The sequence below is a fragment of the Mobula birostris genome, chromosome 10, assembly GCF_030028105.1.
Source record: "Mobula birostris isolate sMobBir1 chromosome 10, sMobBir1.hap1, whole genome shotgun sequence".
In the NCBI taxonomy this organism is placed as follows: Eukaryota; Metazoa; Chordata; class Chondrichthyes; order Myliobatiformes; family Myliobatidae; genus Mobula; species Mobula birostris.
In genome coordinates, this window is record NC_092379.1 from 58,059,042 (window position 1) to 58,075,749 (window position 16,708).

General features: G+C 43.8%; 1 protein-coding gene across 4 annotated transcripts in view; it reads left to right on the forward strand.

Moving 5' to 3' along the window:
• The window catches only part of LOC140204064 (probable G-protein coupled receptor 174), a 316,875-nt gene that overhangs the window by 222,284 nt on the left and 77,883 nt on the right, over nt 1–16,708 (forward strand). Inside the window, exon 1 of one of the 4 annotated variants that reach the window (XM_072270354.1) lies at nt 3,654–3,907. The exons of the other annotated variants lie outside the window; for them this stretch is intronic. The gene's annotated coding sequence lies outside the window, so the exon portion shown is untranslated. Of the gene's footprint in view, nt 1–3,653; nt 3,908–16,708 lie in introns of those variants that run through there. 4 annotated transcript variants of the gene reach the window in all.

A 16,708-nucleotide genomic window follows, 5' to 3' on the forward strand; every position in this document is an offset into this window, starting at 1 on the left:
GGCAAAAGGATGTTGATTGGCTGAGTAGGTGTGCTGAGGAATGGTAAATGGAATTTATGTGAAGTGTTACATTTTGAAAGGACAAATGAAGATAGGACTTTAACATTGAACAGAAGGGCCCTGGGTACTGTTGAAGAACAGAGGGACCTATAAGTACTCTGCATAGTTTCCTCATAGTGGAACCACTGGTATTTGGGGTGATGAAGAAGTCTTTTGGCAGGTTGGCCTTCATTATCAGGGCAATGAATATGGAGCTTTGGAGGTTATGGTGTAATTATGCAAAATGTTGGTGTACTTAGAATATTGCGATCAGTTTTGTTTATACTGTTTTGGGAAGGATGTGATTAAACTGGAAAGAGTGCAAAAAAAGATTACAGAGAGAGGTTAGACCAGCTGGGCTCTCAGGAGAATAGGAAACTGAGGTGTGATTTCTTAGAAGTGTGTAAGTTGAAGGGCATAAGTAGGGTAAGTGATCTTTCTTTCCAGGGTTGGGGAATTGAAACTTAGAAGACATGGTTTTAAGTTTTTTTTCCAGGTGAAAGCTTTAGTAAGAACCTGAAGGACAACTTTTTTTACACAGTCATAGATACAGTATACGGAACTAACTGCCAGAGAAAGTGGTTGATGCAAGTACATTAGAGAAATTAAAGAAGAATGTAGATGACAAGAGTTTAGAGAAATATGGAGCAAGAGCTGGAAAATGGGATTTGCATGAATATACACCTGGTCAGTTTGGGCCAAGGTGCCATTTTCCCTGCCATACATCTCTGTGATTCTATGAACTTTCCTCATTGAAGCATGAGGGAATTTTACAGAGATATATAAAATTATGCAGGACATGAATAGGGTAAATGCACATGTTCTTCTTCCCAGGGGAATCAATGATTAGAGGGCATATGTGTAAGGCCAGTGGAGAGGGGTTTAATTGGAACCAGAGGGGCAACAGTTTCACCCAGAGACCAGACAGAAAATGGAATGCACTGCCAGAGGAGGCAGTTGAGGTACATAGATACACTGACAACATTTAAAAATTACATAATAGGTTCATGGATAGGATTGGTTTGGAGAAATACAAACGTAGAATCATAGAGTCAAAGAGCAATATAGTCCAGCTACAGACCACTTGGCCTGTGCTAACTGTTGGTGCTTACCAAGCTAGTCTGAAATCCCCCCCCCGCCGCCCACAAGACAACCCTCTGTGTATCTATTCAAGTGCTTCAAAAGTAATACAATTATACCTGTTCCAATCAGTTCCTCTGGTAGCATGTTCCATATACTCTCCACCCCCTGTATGAAAAAGTTGCCCCTTTGATCCCTTTTAAATATTTCCACCTCAATCTAATACTATCCCCATTTCCTGACTCCCCTACCCTGAGGAAAAGACTGCTACTATCCACCCTATCTATGCCTGTCGTAATTGTAAACATTTTTCTGAGGTTGCACCTCAATCTTCAAGTCATAAATACCCAGCCTGGCTGATCACTCCAGATAACTCAGGCTTTCTGGACCTCGCAACATCTTTGTAAAATTTTCTGCTCTCTTTCCAGTTTAAACCCATCGTTCCTATAAAAGAGTGACTTAAACTATACACAGTATTCCAAGTGTGGTCTCACCAACAACTTATGCAACTTCAAAATAATCTCCCAACTCCTTTACCTAATGGCCTGACTAATGAAGGCCACCATGTTAAAAGCATTTTTCACCACCCTGTGTATCTGTGATGCTACTTACAACAAACTTGTACTCCTAGTTCGCTGTGTTACACTCTCTTGTGTCCTGCCATTCACAATCCAAGTCCTATACTGTTTTCACTTTACAACATGCATCACCTCACAGTTACCTGTATTGAAATACTAAAAAGGTCATTAAGAAGGTAAAGATGGAATATGAAAGGAACCTAGCCTGATACCAAAAGTTTCTTCAGATACATAAAGGATAAAAGAGAGGCAAATGTGGATATTGGACCGCAAGTAAATGATGCTGAAGAGGTAGTAATGAAGGACAAGGAAATAGCAGATGAACTGATTAAGTATTTTGCATCAGTCTTCACTGTGGAAGACACTAGCAGTATGGTGGAAATTCCAGGTGAAAGGAGTCATGAAGTGTGTGAAGTTACCAGAACTAGATCTTGGGAAACTAAGAGGTCTGAAGGGAGATAAGTCACCTGGGCCAGATGGTGTACGCCTCAGGGTTCTGAAAGAGGTGGCTGACGGGAATGTGGAGGCATTAGTAATGATCTTTTAAGAATCACCAGATTCTGGGAATGGTTCCAGAAGACTGGAAAATTGTAAGTGTCGATTCATTCCTTAATAAGGGAGAGAGGCAGAAGAAAGGAAACTATAGGCCAGTTAGTCTGACCTCGGAGGTCGGGAAGATGTTGTAGTCGATTATTAAGGATGAGGTCTCAGGGTACTTGGAGGCACAAAATAGGTCATAGTCAGCATGGTTTCCTTAAGGAAAATCTTGCCTGACAAATCTGTTGGAATTATTTGAAGAAATAACAAAGGAGAATCGGTTGTTCTTATGTTCTTGGATTTTCAGAAGGCCTTTGTCAAGGTGCCACACATGCAGCTGCTTAACAAGTTACAAGCCCATGGTATTACAGGAAAGATTGGTAGGAGTCAAAGAGTGGGAATAAACAGAGCCCTTTCTGGTTGGCTGCCGGTGCTAGTGGTATTCCACAGGGGTCTGTGATGGGATCAATTCTTTCTATGTTCAAAGGAGGTTCACGAAAATGATTCCAAGATTGAATAGCTTATCACATGAAGAGCATTTGACTGCTCTGAGCCTGGAATTCAGAAAAATAAGGGTTGACCTCACTGAGATCCATTGAATGGTGAAAGTCCATGATAGAGTAGATGTGGAGAGGATATTTTCTATGGTGGGAGAGTTTAAGACTAGACACAGCCTCAGAATAGAGAGGTGTCTATTAATAATGGAAATGAGGAGGAATTTCTTTAGCCAGAGAGTAATGAATCTATGGAATTCATTGCCACATGCAGCTGTGGATACTAAGTCTTTAGGTACATTTAAGACAGAGATTGTTAGATTCTTGGTCCTCTTGAAGGGATATGGGGAGAAGACAGGAGATTGGGGCTGAGAAGAAATTGGATCAGCCATGATGAAATGGCGGAGCAGTTTGAATGGCCAAATGGCCTAATTCTGCTCCTATATCTTATTGGCTCAAAGTAAACTGTCGTGGGTCATCACAGACACAATGAGCAGCAATGGTGAACAGGGAACCAGAAAACTTCCTGCATTGTTGGTGCTTTGTGACTTAGACTGGGTCCTGGACTGGGTTTAGGCAGGGGTTCAGGTTCAGGACCAGGTCTCAGTCTGGAATCAGGATTGGTTTGGGACTGGGTCCTGGTCTGGACTGGGCCTGAGGCTACAACTGGTTAACACCGCCTGCCCCGGGAAGTTCCATATTGAGGAGTTGGATCTAGAGCCAAGCTGGCACTGCATCTTGGAGATGGCTCTGAATTTGTTCTGGTGCAGAACGCAGTTCTGACATTTCACTGTGCTCTGTGAAACCCCCGACACCTCCAAACTACGCCTTGCTGAAACCGCCTGCTCCTCGATTTGCAAAGTAGGAAATGAAACAGTCACAGCCTGCAGACTTCATTTACATAAAACCACAGGAAGCACCGGCCAAGGGCAAAGAAGGAAATGTAAAATGTACGTGCTTCGCACACACTGCTCTCCGGACAGAAACACAGAGATCCATAGTTACCATCACAGCAGTCCCAGTCTCCGTCGGCAGACCCACAGAGGGGAACTATCTCTGCGTGTTTGCAAAACAGCAGAAAATCGGGTGCAAACATACAGGCTTCATCACTAGAGATTCTGGACAATCTGAGACAAGACTCATCCACGGACCGAGCTCAGCAGTACCAAGATCTCTCAGGTAAAGTGTTCGATGCTAACTCTAATGAGCCGAGAATTCAATCATTTCCATTGCTTTAACCCTTATTGCTCAGCATGTTAACTCAGGGGTCCAAGGGCCGTTGTACAATTTTTCAGCTTCTCTTCAGAAACAGTACCATGTTCATAACTGAAATCTATAAAGAATCATTTGGTAGTCATTGTGAGCTTGTTGGAAGTTGAGTGGAGACAAGGAGAACAGGCTTATGCATCATGGATCGATCTAAGCGTTGATTAATATGAAATATTCTATCTATTATAATGATTCTCATGGTTAATAGTTTATAGTAGGAAGTGAGGGAAATTAGTATGCTAATAATCAAAGGTGATCAATTTTCAAATACAACTGAGTTTCAACACTTTAATGAACCAAACTTTTATAGTCTGGTTATGCCATAAGTAGAGAAGTGGTAACCTTCTCAAAATCTGCTCAAGATAACGTACGTGTGTGTGTGTGTGTGTGTGTCCCATGTCTTTTGTCCCAGTAAGAAGCTTGCAAGGAATGAAATGTACTTTACAAGGTAACATTGTGCAAGGTCAACATACACAAACAAACAAAAGTTTGAAATGCAGAGTAACTAGCACAGTGTCAAAGATCTTTCAATTTCTTTTAAACTTACCCCCTGTCATCTTAAAGCTATGTCCACTAATATTTGATATTGCCACCCAGTGAAAAAGACCGTTGCTGTCTATCCTCTCATAATTCAACAAACGCCTGTCAGATTTCTGCTTGAGGCCTTCAGTTGGTCTGGGTCGACCGTGGACGCTGTACCCCAGCTGTCCACGTGATACTCAAGCACGGTATGGGGAGCAAGCTGTTACCACCTCTGACACACAAATGAAAACAGTCCAAGGTGGTCTAATCTCTCCCTTTCTCCCACATCCCAAAGACATGTGGGTTGGTATACTACCTGGCTACTGTCATGTGCCCCAAGGTGAGTGGTAGAATTTGGATAAGTTGATAGGATTGTATAGAGAATAAAAAATGGTGTTATCATAGCCAAGAGAAAATCTTCAAAAGCTGGAAATCCAAGCAATACATTAACAATGCTGAAAGAACTCAGCAGGCCAGGCAGCATCTATGAAGAGGAGTAAACAGTCGATCTTCCAGTGACCTTACCCTTCAGCAGGATTCACTGTGTGTGTGTGTGTGTGTGTGTGTGTGTGTGTGTGTGTGTGTGTGTGTGTGTGTGTGTGTGTGTGTGTGTATTTGTGTCCTGCTGAAGGCCTTCAGGCCATAGCATCGACTGTATTCTTTTCTATAGATGCTACCTGGCCTGCTGAGTTCCTCCAGCATTTTGTGTGTGCCAATATAGTATTGGTGTTAATTCCTCTATGATCTGTTCAATGTTTGGGCACAGCTTCCTGGAAAATTGATGAAATTCAAAACTCTGCAGAGGATCTGTAGGGATCTGAGTTAAATACAAAATACTAGTCACACTCAGCTGATCAGGCAACATCTGCAAAAGAAAAACTAAGCTCATCTTTCAGGTGAAAGCCCTTACCAGTACTGGGAAATTTCTCACTTTCCTAGTTGTGATGAGAGTTTCAACCAAAAGCTTTGGTTCTGTTTTCACATCTGAATGAGTAATGTTTTTATTTTTTATTTTTATGAAGATACAGTGTGGAATAGGCCCTTCCAGCACAGCCCAGTTGTCCTGATTTAATCCTAGCCTAATCACAGGACTCTGGTGGTGGGTTGGAGATACGTCTCTACTAAAGGAGGTCTAAGACAACTCTTTCCTCCATTAGCCTGCAGGTCACCTCTGGGCAAGTTGTAGCATCTGCTTAGCCCCCGATCAGGGTCTCGTGAAACCATGGGAGCAGGTTATGGATGGCCGTATGACCAGATCACAAACCCCGGTATGCGACCACTGATGCCAGACAATCCCTGAAGGGTATTGATAATGGCTGGGGTCACCTGTCTTGTAAAAACACTGCCCAGAAAAAGGCAATGGCAAACCACTTCTGCAGAAAAATTTGCAAAGAGAAATCATGGTCAAAGACTATTGTTGACTATGTTATACGGCATGATGATAAATCACTGGACAATTTACAATAACCAATTAACTAACCAACCAGTCTCTGGAGTGTAGGAGGATTCCAGAGCACTTGGAGGAAACCCATGCAGTTGTAATAAGAATTATCTCTGTTTCAGATATATTTTGTACTACCTTTGAATAGATGGTAAGTTCCCCAGAAAGGGACAAGTTCCCCAGAAAGGGACAAATACAAACACAGAAAATGCATTTTCCATGTGATTAGCAGAAATTTGAAGTTCTGTCTTAGAAAATATTTTGATGTGCGACAATTGTACCTTATAAGGCAAGAATCATAGAAATAGAAAATAGGTGCAGGAGTAGGCCATTCGGCCCTTCGAGCCTGTACCGCCATTCAGTATGATCATGGCTGATCATCCAACTCAGAACCCTGCACCAGCCTTCCTTCCATACCCCCTGATCCCTTTAGCCACAAGGGCCATATCTAACTCCCTCTTAAATATAGCTAATGAACTGGCCTCAACTGTTTCCTGTGGCAGAGAATTCCACAGATTCACTACTCTCTGTGTGAAGAAGTTTTTCCTAATCTTGGTCCTAAAAGGCTTCCCCTTTATCCTCAAACTGTGACCCCTCGTTCTGGACTTCCCCAACATCGGGAACAATCTTCCTGCATCTAGCCTGTCTAATCCCTTTAGGATTTTATACGTTTCAATCAGATCCCCCCTCAATCTTCTAAATTCCAACGAGTACAAGCCTAGTTCATCCAGTCTTTCATCATATGAAAGTCCTGCCATCCCAGAAATCAATCTGGTGAACCTTCTTTGTACTCCTCTATGGCAAGGATGTCTTTCCTCAGATTAGGGGACCAAAACTGCACACAATACTCCAGGTGTGGTCTCACCAAGGCCTTGTACAACTGCAGTAGTACCTCCCTGCTCCTGTACTCGAATCCTCTAATCAAGAGTTATTTTATAAATAAATGTTCTAATAGATATGATATAACTTAATATCAGAACAGGGTCAAGAAACTCAATGTCTTATTTCCACTATGGAGATACATACTTGATGGTTTATGAGGAAGATGTTGAAAAGCTTTGATGGGATATTGTCAAAATAAAGGAATGGACAAGAATTTTTAAGACGTAGAAACAGAATTAGGCTATTCAACAGAGCCCTTAGCCTATCTCTGCAGAAAAACAACCGCTCTCGGTTTCTCTGGCCGGAATAACAACTTCCCACCTCTACCTAATGTCTTTGATAGGCAAGTGAATCCTGAATCTGAGCTATCTTTTGGATCAACTTGCCATCAGCCTCTGAAGGGATTTGGAATAAAAGAGCACTAGTGCCTTGATAGTGGCTTCTGTGAAATATTGTGTGTAGGCCTGGTCTTCTTTGCAACAGAGAAAGTGAAAGTGCAAGAGGTTCATTCTTGGATGCCAAGTCAGTTGCAAGAGGACGCTGGGCCTATTAGCTTGGAGGAAATGAGGTGAACTCATTGAAAAGCTTCATTTTCTAGAAAGATAAAGTTGCAGGAGGCCCGTAGCTGTGTGACTGTTGGGAGAGATGGAAATAGGCAGTTAGAGCAGAGCACCCTGTAGCCATTCCCCTCATAATAAGTACACCGTTCTGGGGGACGGTCTCCTAGGGGAACGCCACGGAGACCGGGTTACTGGCACTGAACATGGGTCCATGCTGCAGAAGGGAAAGATGGAGAAGAGGGGAGTGGTACTGATAGGGGACTCAATAGTCAGAGGAACTGACAGGAGACTCTGTGGACAAAAACGGGACACCTGACTGGTATGTTGTCTCCCAAATGCAAGGGTCTAAGATCACGCCTACAACATTTTGAAGTGGGATGGACAGCAGCCAGATGTCTTGGTACATATTAGTACCAATGACAAAGGAAGGGAAAGCAAAGAGATCTAGAAGAGAGAACTTAGAGAGCCAGGCAGAAGACTGAGAAGCAGGGACTCCAGGGTAGTTATTTCTACATTACTGCCTGTGCCATGAGCCAGTGAGGGTAGAAAATAGATGATTTGGCAGATCAATGTGTGGCTGAGAAGCTGGTACAGGAGGCAGGGCTTCAGGTTCATTGGAATCTCTTATCTAGCAGAGGGAAGACCTGTACAAAAGTGATGGTTTGCACCTGAACCCAAGGGGACCAATATTCCCACGGGCAGGTTTGTTAGAGCTGTTGGGGAGAGTGAAACTAATTTGGCAGTGGGGTGGGAACCAGAGTGAAGGGACTCAGTATAGGATGGATGGTAAAAAAGCAAAGATAGTGTGCAGTCAGACTGTCAGGAAGTGCAAAATTGCAGCCAGCGTGGTGAGTATCTGTTTATTAGGGATACAGAATCAAAAAGGGTAGCAAATGCAGCACTCAACGTGTTCTATCTCAATGCACGGAGTGTAAGGCCATACAACCATAAGATATACGAGCAGAGTTAAGCCATTTGGCCATTGAATCTGCTCCCCCATTCAATCATGGCTGATCCTTTTTTCCCCTCCTTAGCCCCATTCCCCAGCCTTCTCCCCGTAACCTTTGATGCTGTGTCCAATCAAGAACCTATCAAGCTGTGCCTTAAACACACACAACGACCTGGCCTCCACAACTGCATGTGGCAATGAATTCCACAAATTCACCAGCGTCTGGCTAAAGAAATTACTTCACATCTCTGTTTTAAGTGGACACCCCTCTATCCTGAGGCTGTGCCCTCTTGTCCTAGATTCCCCCAGCAGAGCGTGGGAAACATCATTTCCACATCTACTCTGTCTAGGGCTTTCAACATTCGAAAGGTTTCAATGAGATCCCCTCCTCATCCTTCTAAATTTAAGCAAATACAGACCCAGACCAATCAAACGTTCCTTGTATGGTAATTCATTCATTCCATGAATCATCCTTGTGAACCTCCTCTGAACTCTCTTCAATGCTTCAAAGTAAAGTGGATGATTTTGTTGCAGTATTGCAGATTGTCAGGTATGATGTTGTGGCCATCACTGAATCGTGCTGAAGGATGATTGTATTTGGGAGCTGAATGTCCAAGGTTACATGTTATATCAGAGGGATAGGAAGGTAGGCAGGGGGAGTGGTGTGGCTCTCCTGGTAAAGAATGGCATCAAATCAGTAGAAAGATGTGACTTAGGATCGGAAGATGTTGAATCCTTGTGGGTTGAGTTAAGAAACTACAAAGGTAAAAGGACCCTGATAGCAGTCATATGCAGGCCTCCCAACAGTAGCTGGGATGTGGTCCACAGATTAAAATGAGAAATAGAAAAGGCATGTCAAAAGGGCAATATTATGACAGTCATGGTAGATTTCAACATGCAGGTTGATAATGGATCTCAAGAGAGTGGGTTTGTTGAATGCCTATGAGATGGCCTTTTAGAGCAGTTTATCATTGAGCCTGACAGGGGATTGATACTGGATTGGGTGTTATGTAAAGAACCAGAGGTGATTATGGAGCTTAAGGTAAAAGAGCTTTTATGAGGCAGTGATCACAATATGATTGAGTTCAACTTGAAATTTGGTAGGGAGAAAGTAAAATCTGATGTAGCAGTATTTTAGTGGAGTAAAGTATTGGGAAGCTTTTTAAAACCCACAGAGAGCAACTAAAAGAATCATTAGGAGGGAAAAGATAAAATATGAAAGCAAGCTACCGAACAATATCAAAATGGATAGTAAAAACTTTTTTCAAGTGTGTAAAAAATAAAGGAAGATGAGAGTGAATATAGGACCACGAGAAAATGTGGCCAGAGAAATAATAACCGGGGACGAGGAGATGGCAGATGAGCTAAGTGAGTATTTTGCATCAGTCTTCACTGGAGAAGACACTAGCAGTGTGCCAGATGTTGAAAGGTGTGAGGGAAGAGAAGTGAGTGCAGTTATTATTACAAGGCAGAAGGTGCTCAAAAAGCTGAAAAACCTAAAGGTACATAAGTCACTCGGACCAGATAAACTGCAGCCTAAGGTTCTGAAAGAGGTAATGGTAGAAATCGTGGAGGCATTAACTTTTAAAAATTGTTGAACTCAGCTGCCAGATGACGGGAAAATTGCAAATGTCACTCCACTCTTTAAGAAAGGAGGAAGACAGCAGAAAGGAAATTATAGATCATTTAGCCTGACCTCAGTGGTGGGGATGATGTTGGGGTCAATTGTTAAGGATGAAGTTATGGAGTACTTGGTGACACAGGGCAAGATAGGATGAAGTCAGCATGATTTCCTTAAGGGAAAATCTTGCCTGAGGAACATTTGGAATTCTTTGAGGAGATTACAAGTAGGATAGATAAACAGGATGCAGTGGATGTTGTATATATGGACTTTCAGAAGGCTTTTGACAAGGTGCCACACATGAGGCTGCTTACCAAGTTAAGAGCCCACGGCATTACAGGAAAGTTACTGCCATGGTTAGAGCATTGGCTGAGTGGTAGGAGGCAGCGAGTGGGAAAAAAGGATTTAGACAGATTAGGAGAATGGGCAAGAAAGTGGCAAATGAAATACGATGTTGGAAAATGCATGGTCTTGACTTTGGTAGTCGAAATAAGTGCGTATACTATTTTCTAAGCCAGGAGAAAATCCAAAAACCTGAGATAAAAAGGGACTTGAGAGTCCTTGTGCAGAACACCCTAAGGGTTAACTTGCAGATTGAGTTGGTGGCGAGAAAGGCAAATGACATGTTAGCATTCATTTCAAGAAGTCTGGAATACAAGAGCAGGTGTGTGATGCTGAGGGTTTATAAGGCACTGGTGAGGCACTGTATTGTGAATAGTTTTGGGTCCCTCATATTAGAAAAGATATCCTGGCATTGAAAAGGGTTCAAAGGAGGTTCACAAGGATGATTCTGGAAATGAAAGGGTTATCATTCTAGGAATGTTTGATAGCTTTAGAAGGATGAGAGAGGATCTCATTGAAACATTTCGAATGTTGAAAGGCATAGACAAAGTTGATGTGGAAAGATGTTTCCCATTGTAGGGGAGTCTAGGTCACGAGGGCACAGCCTCAGGATAGGGGGGCGTCCATTTGAAACAGAGAAATGTCTTTTGCCAGAGGGTGGTGAATTTGTGGAATTTGTTACCACAGGCAGGTGTGGAGGTCAGGTCGTTGGGTGTATTTAAGCCAGAGCTTGATAGGTTCTGGATTGGATGTGCTATTAAAGATTATGGGGAGAAGACGGGTGTGGGATTGAGGATTGTTAAAAAGATCGGACATGATTGAATGGTGGAATAGACTCAATGGGCCAAATGGCCTAATTCTGCTCCTATCACTTATGGTCTTGTATTTATTATCTAATGTAAAGGTTTTCTTTCTTTTCGTAAGGTGTGTGTGCAGAGCCAGGAAGCTGTTCTGGTGGAGTCAGTAAGTTTGCAGATGACACAAAAATTGATTATGTCGTGGGATGTTTAGAGGGAATATTGATTGGTTACAGATATGGTCAGAGAAGTGAGCAAGTGAGAGCTATTGCAATGCACACAAAATTGTGGAGGAACTCAGCTGGCAAGGCAGCATCTATTTCAAGCTTCCCACCACTTGTGTCTACATTCCCCTTGCATTATGTGTGTGAACTGCAATACCTCACAAACAAGAGAAAATCTCACCTCGGCCCGAAATGAGACTGTTTACTCTTTTCCAGTGATGCAGCCTGCCCTGCTGAGTTTCTCCAGCATTTTGTGTGTGTTGCTTTGATTTGCAGCATCTGCAGATTTTCTCTTACTTGTGAGTTATTGCAATTGATGCATCTAATGCAAAGGGGGACATATACACAGATGGCAGGAAGCTTGACATCATTGATTTACAGAGGGGTCTTGTGGTCCAAGATCATAGCTCCTTGAAAGTGGGCAAGCAAGTAGATACGGTGATAAAGATAGTGTTTATCCAGCTTCCACCTAGCTAACAAGAGTCACTTGCCTCTTGTTTCCAGCTCATCACCTGCAGCCTATTTAAACCTAATTCTCACCTACAGTCCTTGTTCACCCATTGAACTAGCCAGCCTCAACCAGTTGGTCCTAGCCTTCAGTTACCCTTTTGTCTGGGGTGTTCTCTTTCGTTTATGGTCCCTGTGGCCTTATACTGTGAAAATAAATTAAAGTTAGCATTCATCTCTGAGTCATCTCCGCTACTTTGTATTTGGGTAAAGCCTTCTCTACATCTCCTGACAGGATGAGTGAACACTTGATTGACCCAGTAGAGTATGCTTGCCTAAGGAAGTCGTCTCTCAACACGAGTAAATGATCCAGAAAGAGCAGGAAACTATTGACCCATTTGCTTGACCCTCCCTTCCAACTCTCCACCTTGATACAACAAACCATGGCAGTCAACCTCCTCCTGGTTGACTTTCTGAACGCTCCTCTCATCAAGGGTTACTCCTGGCTCTGCCCACGACCATCACTTCACCTGTTCACTGCAGAGTTGGGGACCCATTTGCTAGACCACATGTCTGCAATTGTAGCTCCCATAGGAGGCAGAGGAAACCCTCACCTCACCAAAACCCTACCAGAGTACCACGACTTCAAAGTTCAAAGTAAAATTCATTATCAAGGTACATACATGTCGCCACATACAACCCGAAGATTCTTTTTCCTGTGAGCATAATCAGCAAATCTATAGATTAGCAACTGTGAACAGGATCAATGAAAGAGCAAGTAGAGCACAGAAGATGACAAACCGTGGTTGTGGGAGCATCTCAATAGATGAGTATATCTATCTTCCTTTGTTCAACAGCCTGATGTTTGAGGGGTAATAACTGTTCCTGAATCTGTGCTGCAGTCCTGAGGCACTTGTACCTTCTACCTGATGGGAGCAGCGAGAAAAGAGCATAGGCTGAGTGGTGAGGATCTTTGATAATGGATGCTGCTTTCCGCTGGCAGCTTTCCATGTAGGTGTGTTCAATGGTTGGGAGGACTTTTCCCATGATGTACTGGGCTGAATCTACTACCTTTTGGTTCAAAGGTATTGGTGTTTCCATGCCAGGCTGTAATGCAGCCAGTCAATACACCTTGCACCACACATCTATAGAAGTTAGTCAAGGATTTTTTTATCATGCCGAATCTCCGCGGGCTCCTCAGGAGGTGGATGTGCTGTCGCAGTTCCTTTGCAATTGAATTTATATGATGGGTCCTCTGAGATTGTGACACCCAGGAATTCAAAGTTACTGACCCTCTCCACCTCTGCTCCTCCACCCAGTACTGGCTCATGGACCTCTGGTTTCCATCTCCTGAAGTCTACAATCAGCTCCTTGGTCTTACTGACATTGAGTGAGAGGCTGTTGTTGTGGCACCACTCAGCCAAATTTTCAATCTCCCTCCTGTATGCTGATTCATCACCATCTTTGATACAACCCTTTACAATAGTGTCATCAGCAAATTTGAATATGGTGTTGGAGCTGTACTTAGCCACTTAATGGTAGGTGTAAAGTGAATAGAGCAGGGGACTAAGTGAGTACACAGCCCTGCGGTGCACCTGTGCTAATGGAAATTGTGGAGGCGCTGTTTTTGTCAATCTGCAAGTGAAGAAATCCAGGACTTCTTGCACCAGAGGGACTTAGCTATCAGCTTCAGTAAAAAGAGAATCTAGCACCCTGTCACATCACAGAACACATCTGATCAAACTCCTCCTGGGCATCATCCCTCCTTGCAGTCAAACATTCTTCTTCTCCCGTCCTGAGACTGAAACCATGCATGACTATATCACCACTAGCGACAACAGCACTACTTTATTTGAGCATCCTACTCCCCAGCTAGTGCAGGCTTCTTCTTTGTTAAAAAGATAAATGAGGATCTTCATCCCTGCATTGAATACCATGGAATCTCAAAAGCTCCAGTAAGAAATGATACCCTCTCCACATTCAAACACCCCCTGGATCCAAGATCTTCTGTCAAGTGCATATAACCTGCTTTGTATCCACTGGGGGATGAGTGGAAGATGAGTCTGAGCTCTTGATTGTCTAATAAACAACTTTCTGCTGATCTATTCAAATCTTGGTTGACTTGATTGCACAGACCAACTACCAAAACTGCCAGAATGTCTCGAGTCAAAGCCTCAAAGCTTCACTCCTTCACTGGCCCACTCACTCACTGGCCACTTTCCACGGGAGGATGAGTGGAAGATGGTGTTCCTAACACCCGTTGTCCACCAGGAATACTTGGTGACATCTTTCAACATTGAACTGTTTTCCAAGTCTTCATTAATGAGACACTTGGAGATTTACTGTAGAGCTTTGTATTCATCTATCTCGACAACCTTCTCATCTTCTCCAAGGATCCCCTAGACCAGATACATAATGTTTGTTCAGTATCTCCTCAAAAACCAACTGTACTGCAAGTTAGAGAAATGCCAGCTCCAAATCCCAGTCATTTCCTTCTGGGTTATGTCCTTTCAAACCCAATCACGTTAACATTGACCCAGAGAAAGTGGGCGCTATCATTGAATGGCCCTGCCCACATTCTGTCAAACACGTGCAGCGCTTCTTGGGCTTCTTCAACTTCTACCACCGTTTCATCAGCCATATCGCTGCTTCTCTCACCTACCTCGTGGATAACCTGATCTACTACCGTGGACCACACTTTCGAAGAGCTCAAGGATCACTTCACCACTGCTCGCATTCTCCGCTGTTAGAACCTCTCTGGATCTTTTGTGGTAGAGGTGGATGGATCTGTTGTGGACACTGAAGCTATCCTCTCCCAGCAAGGACCAGATGGGAAGACACAACTTTGTGCCTTCTTCTCACGCATGTTCAAATCTACACAGCACTGTTATGGAGGAGAAGACAATGGCTATTTGCCATTAAGTGGGTCTTGGAGGAATGGAGACATTGTCTGATAGGAAACTTGCTGATCTGGACTGACCAGCAAAACTTCATACCACTACAGTCCCACCAACTCAACCCACATCAGGCTCGCTGGGCCCTCTTCTTTAAGCAATTCAACTTCACCATCTCCTACCAACTGGGGTTCCAAGAACACTAAAGCAGGTGCCCTGTCATGACAGTTTGACCCAGCGGAAAAAGAGATTGACCTTTAGCCCATCATCCCATCTTCTCAGATCCTCACACCGATCAACTGAGATCTTGAGAACCAAATCTGTCAAGCCCTATAGCACAAACTTGCTCTGGCCAATAGTCCTGACAGCCAGATGTAAGTGTCAGCTGCTGTGTGATCTGTGGCTCTTCAGTGGGCCCATCTCACCTCTCTCCGGCCATGGATTTTCTGTGATATCGTTCTGGTGGCCCACTATGACCCCAAATGTTGCTGTCTGTCCTCAAAATGCCCAGCCAGATTCCTCCATCCAACACTCCTCTGGGCTCTTGCAGCACCTAACAGATTCTCGACACCATGGGCCCACATTGCCATGGATTTCATGACAGATTTGCCACCTTTTGAAGGGGCAATAGTGATCATGATGGTGGTGAACCGGTTCTCCAAACATCCATCAGTGGCTGAGACAGCGAGCCTGGTTCTCCAATGGCTTTTCACCAGAATTCTCTGGCCTGGGGTCTCGTGTCTGGCTGTTCACCCAAGATCTTGCCCTGTCTCTTCTGCAAGCTCATAGGTCCATTCAAGATTACCTATCGCATCAATTTCATCTCCATCTGCTGACGGCGGGAGGAGAGAGAGCAGCGTGCTGCACGTGCACAGCCCTTTGGTGAAAAATGATATTGTATCCGTTAAATAGGGGCCGTGGACAATTCTGATTTGATGGAGATAGACGTGAAAGCACAGAGGAACATCCGGAGAAATTTCTGAAATGCCAGTTCGCTGCTGTTGTTACTGCGTGGTTGGGAATCTTCTGGAGGGAAGGTCTCAAAATCCCCGGCTTTGCCTGCTGTTGGCAACCGAGATTGAGGTCGAATCGTTTGGACAGAGATGATGCTCAGTACTCGGTGTCGGAGAGCTGACCGGAGGCTCGAAGTTTTCGGATGACTCAGATTCGGATTATGGTCGGGCATGACAGGGAGAGTTTTCCTTCCTTCTCCCGTCTGCGTGAGATGTGGGACATTTGAGAGACTTTGAACTTTTTACTGTGCTCATGGACTTCATCAAGTTATGGTATTGTTGCACTGTTGTAACTATATGTTATAATTATGTGGTTTTGTTAGTTTTTTCAGTCTTGGTCTGTCCTGTGTTTTTGTGATATCACACCGGAGGAAATATTGTATCATTTCTTAATGCCTGCATTACTAAATGACAATAAGGGAGGACTGCGTGTCTTCATAATCTAAACCTCAGGATCATATCTACCTTCCACGTGTCCAGCCTCAAGCCCATTTTCCTTAGACCACTCGACCCAGCTGAATCGGTACCTCCAGAACCTAGGATGGTGGAAGGAGGTCCTGTGTACATGGTTAAGCGGTTGATGGACTCACAACATGGTGGACGGGTGTGCAGTACCTGGTAGACTGGGAAGGGTGCGGCTTAGAGGAGAAGCCATTGGTGCTGTCCAGTTTCAGCTTGGATCCATCACTTATCGAGGAGATCCACTGGACGTATCTGGGTTGGCCTGAGCCAGTGGGTGCCAGCCATGGGAGGAGGCAGGCAGCTCCCAGTCTCTACCCAGCTAAAAATAGTCAACTGCCACTTATTTCCAACTCATTACCTGTTGCCTATGTAAACCCAGCTCTCATACATGTTTATTTTCACCCTTCAAACCAGCCAGCCTTAACCAATTACTCCTTGCCTTCAGTTGTCTGTGGTGTTTAGTATCTGTACTCGCTCATTTTATGATTCCTTGTGGCTTGTTATTTTCACAGTCTATTATTAAAGTCATCATTCAGAGTTCATTTGGCAATGTTGTT